We start from the raw sequence: 4,558 nt of genomic DNA, 5'->3' as shown, positions 1-4,558 counted from the left end.
AAGATTTTGATATTTACCTGCTTGTTCTCACCTCCTTAGCAAGTCCATTCCCATTCTCTGGCATTAGAACCTACTTTGAAATTCTGGTTTATTTTGTAGACCAGATGAGACCTCCATCCTCATGGACTGACCAACTACTGGATTTTTAGATCCTTTCATTCAGCCAGCCATTGCTGGATTAGCTGGACCACTGCCTGTAAATCATTCTAATAAATCTATCTATATATGCAGAGATATATTCTATACATTCTGTTATTCTAGAGAATCCTGACTAGTACAGGTCTCATGACATCATTCTTCATACTCCCCTTCCCTGGTGTTTGCTGCAAACTGGCAATAGTATCTAAATATTTGGTGAGATTTCGATTTTTTTTCCGGGTCTGGATCTCCCTAAAGTAGTATTCAGCTGGCTTGGAATCATGATCCTCATGCTCATTCTCCCAAGTGCTGAAATGTCTGACTCCAATATATACATCTGAAGGTAGCACAAACATTTGAGCCATAATGAAGTTTTAGGAGACAAAAGTTACAATAGACTAATTTAATTACAGTCAGACTTGGATTTCAGGGATAGTTACAAATTCTCGCCTTCCCTGACTCTAGTCCTCTCTGATATGTAACTTCAGTTTCTTCCCACACATGCTTGCTTTGTGACTCATGACTTGCTTTGGCAGGGACACAGCTGTCAATGTGGAACCAGCAGAGACTTGAAAAGTACTTTCATCTTAAGTCTAGCTTTCCTCTTGGGATTCCTACTACTGTTGCCATGTGAAGAAGTTCATGCATGCCTAATGGATGATGCAGCATCTTTGCCCTGTTTGCTTTCATTGCTATAGCCAACTGCCAGATGTGTGAGAGAGGCCTGATGGTCCAGTCACCAGCCAGATCATGCTCAGCTGCCTGCAGGCATATGTGCAAGGCCAGCAGTGACCAACTGGACTCACACAGTTGGTCCACATAAATAAGTATTTTGGGGGGTTTTATAGATGGCTCATTGGGTAAGAGTACTTCCTGTGAAAATATGAGGACTTGCATTTGAATCCCTAGTACCCCCACAAAAAGCCAAGAATGTTTAATATGTGCCTATAAGCCCAGCATTTGGAGGGCAAAGACAGCCTGATCCAAGGAGGAATGTGCTGACTAGCAAGCCAGCCTGTCATAAACAGCAAGCTTCTGATTTCGTGAGAGACCTTAACTCTGGGGAAGAAGAAAGAAAGTGATAGAGGAAGACACCCAATGATCTATTCATGTAAGTGGGCATCCACATACTCACATGCAAGCACCATACACATGAGAAAGAGAGAGAGAGAGAGAGAGAGAGAGAGACAGAGACAGAGACAGAGACAGAGAGAAAGAGAGAGAGAGAAAGAAAAGTATTTGTTGTTTTAAGAAAATTGGAGAATTAGAGCCCGGAGCAGTGGCATATGCCTGTAATCCCAGCATTCTCGGTGGCAGAGGCAGGTGGATCTCTGTGAGTTCGAGACCAGCCAGCCAAGGCTACACAGAGAAACCCTGTCTTGAAAAACCAAACCAACCAACCAAACAAATAAGCCCCAACTTTAAATTGTGTGTGTGTGTGTCAGGGGGGTTCTGCCTGACTAGGTCTGTCTCCTGAAGGCTGAGATTAAAGGCATGTGCCTCTATGCCTGGTTACATTAAAAAAAAAAATCTTCTATATGTGCATGCATCTCTGAGTGTGTGCACCCGAGCATGTGGGCGCACAAGGGGGCGTGAAGAGGGCATTGAACACCCTGGAGCTGGTATCACGGGTGGTCACTCTCCTCCACAGATGCAGAGAGTCAGACCCACGTCCTTCACAAGTACACCAAGTGTTCTCAACCACTCCACCATCTCTCCAGCTCTGTTCCAGTTTGTTTTCTATATTATTGTGATAAAACACCATAACCTAAAGCAGTGTGGGGAGGAAAAGGTTCGTTTGGATTATACATTCTAATCACAGTCCGCCATGATAGGGAGGAGTCAGGGCAGGGCTTCAAGGCAGGAACCTAGAGGCAGGGACAGAACTGGAGACCATGGAGGGGTGCTGCTTACTATCTTGCTTCTCCTGGCTTGCACAGCCTGCTTCCTTATACAACTCAGGGCCACTTTTCAAGGCATGACACTGGGGTGTGCTGGGCCCGATCATATCAATCATTAATCAAGAAAATGCTCCAGAGACTTGGTCTATGGTTTGATAGAGGCAATTCTTCAGTTAAGGTTTCTTCTTTCCAAATGACTCAGATTGACAAACAAAACTGACTGGCACAATGTCCTGAAATAATACACTTTTATCTCGTAGTTTCTGTAGGTTACAGGACTACTCCTGGCTTTGCTGGGTTTTCTGTCTCAGGGTCTCCCCAGACTCCCATCCTAGAAATGGCTGGGCTTTCTTCTCACCTGGAGACACAACTGGAGGAGGGTTTATTTCCAAACCAACTCTCAATATTGGGCCACTGGGCACCAGCTATTCCTAATAGTCGAAGATGAGAAATTAGGATGAGATTCTGGTCTGAAAGCTGAGTCGGTGGATTATCTTTGTAGAGATGAATTGGTCTAAGCCTAGAGGAATTTATTTAGAAAAGACCACAGAATTAAACAGTCAGGGAAACAGCCTTATGAAACATCAGCAACAAACTCAGGTTACTGTTGTTTTTTTTTTTTTTTTCTCCTACTACCAGACACTGGATTACACTGCTTTGCCAGGTGCATGGTAATTCATTTTTGTTTCATTTTGTTGTGAGGTTTCCTGTTTCTCTTGAATTCTTTTTTTTTAAGATTTTATTTATTATGTATACAATGTTCTACCTGCATGTACACCTGCATGCCAGAAGACGACACCAGATCTTATTATAGATGGTTGTGAGCCACCATGTGGGTGTTGGGAATTGAACTCAGGACCTCTGGAAGAGCAGCCAGCTCTTTTAACCTCTGAGTCATCTCTCTAGCCCCTGTCTTGAATTCTTATGACACACTGTTTATGTAGTTCTGGGATCGGGCTCAGGACTTTGTATATTCTGGGCAAACACTCTACCAATTGAGCTACGTTCCCAGTCTCCAAACAAAAACAAAAAAAAAAATTTTTTTAAGGTCTTAGAGATTGAACTTGAGACCTCATTCAAGATAGCCAGGAACTCTAGCATTAAGCTCTTATCTCTAGCCCCTAGGCAAAGGAATTCTAATCTTCTCTGTACGGCCATCCCAGATTCAGCAAGTGTTTCTGTTATTTGTAAGCAAGAATGTGCAGGCCCCATCCTGTAGCAGGAATAACTATAAATAGTGTTAACAACAGTGTGGGCTGATAGAAGAGAGTTAGGCAGAGACTGGATTTTGGGTGATGGCCTTGCCTTCTTAGAAAGCAAACACTTCATCTGGAGAGTTACTTTACTATTCTAAGCAAGACAGTATTACAAAGATCATTATGAGAGCCTTTGGGAAGGTGTTTCCTAAGAGAATAAGACTTGATGCATGGGAACCAGTTGGGAGATTTTCCCAGTCAAACAGGCGAGGGAAGGTAAAACTGGATATGAATTAATGCCAATGACATGACAAAAGAAGGCCGACTGGAGAAATAGTAAGGTTCCAGAGCAATAGCCTTCATTATTAGACCTGAGGAAGGAACTGAGGATGGCTTTCCGTTACTGCGGGAGGCAGCTGGATGGATGGGAGGACCTGGGACAGGGAATGCAAGCAGCAAGCTGCATGGATTGTCCCAGACAGTGGTTATGTGTGTCGGTTCTGGTATCTCAGACATAGGTTTGAGTCCTCTTTGCACTATAACTCAGCCTGTTCCCTCAGCTGTACGATGGAAACTGTAACTACTGACCTCTTCTTTGTGTGTATGTGAACTGAATGCAGTGTCTGGAATCCAGTAGGCTCCACTGGACTAGCCGTTATTACTACTCGGAAAGGATTCAGGGAGGAGGCCAATGACAAATGGATGAAACAGGCAGGAAAGGCTTCTGGAAATGAACTCTGGTTAGGTCAAAGAGGAAAAACAGCGTTGTGGCAAACCAGCTGAAGCCAGGCATGGCTGAGCTGTCTGCCACGTGTTGTTAAGCGGATGAGTCATTGGAAGGGGCAGGTCAGGCTGCCCAAGCTGGAGCGGGCTGGACTGTGGTTACACGATGACTTGTCAGCCAGAAGCCCAGATATTCCGGAAGCCTTTGTAGTCCCCGCACCCCGAACAAACACATCACTTCTTTTACAGGACCTTACAAACTGTCTTGCTGTCTGGGAGGGTCAAAGATAGTGTGTGCGAGTAGCGGTATGCGGGTGATCGGGCTCGTTTCCCTCATTCTCCTCATGTGTAACGCGAGGACGAGCTGACTTGTCTCTGAGGCGCGAGGCGAGAGCTGGGTGAGCCTCTGCGGGCCGACAGCGTGTTGGTCTCGCCGGTGCGGCGGGAGGTCCTTTTCACTTCCCCGGCCGGGACAGCGCCGGGTTTACACCGAAGGGATGAACGGGAGCATCAATGGGCCGCCGCCCTCTTCCGCCGCCGACCGCGCGGCGCGTCCGCGGGCGGGTCTTCGCGGCCGTTCGCCGGCGCGTGCGCGGCAGG

The sequence above is a fragment of the Psammomys obesus genome, unplaced genomic scaffold (genome assembly GCF_907164565.1).
Source record: "Psammomys obesus unplaced genomic scaffold, mPsaObe1.curated_primary_1811, whole genome shotgun sequence".
NCBI lineage: Eukaryota > Metazoa > Chordata > Mammalia > Rodentia > Muridae > Psammomys > Psammomys obesus.
Note: the sequence above shows the minus strand (reverse complement) of the source record.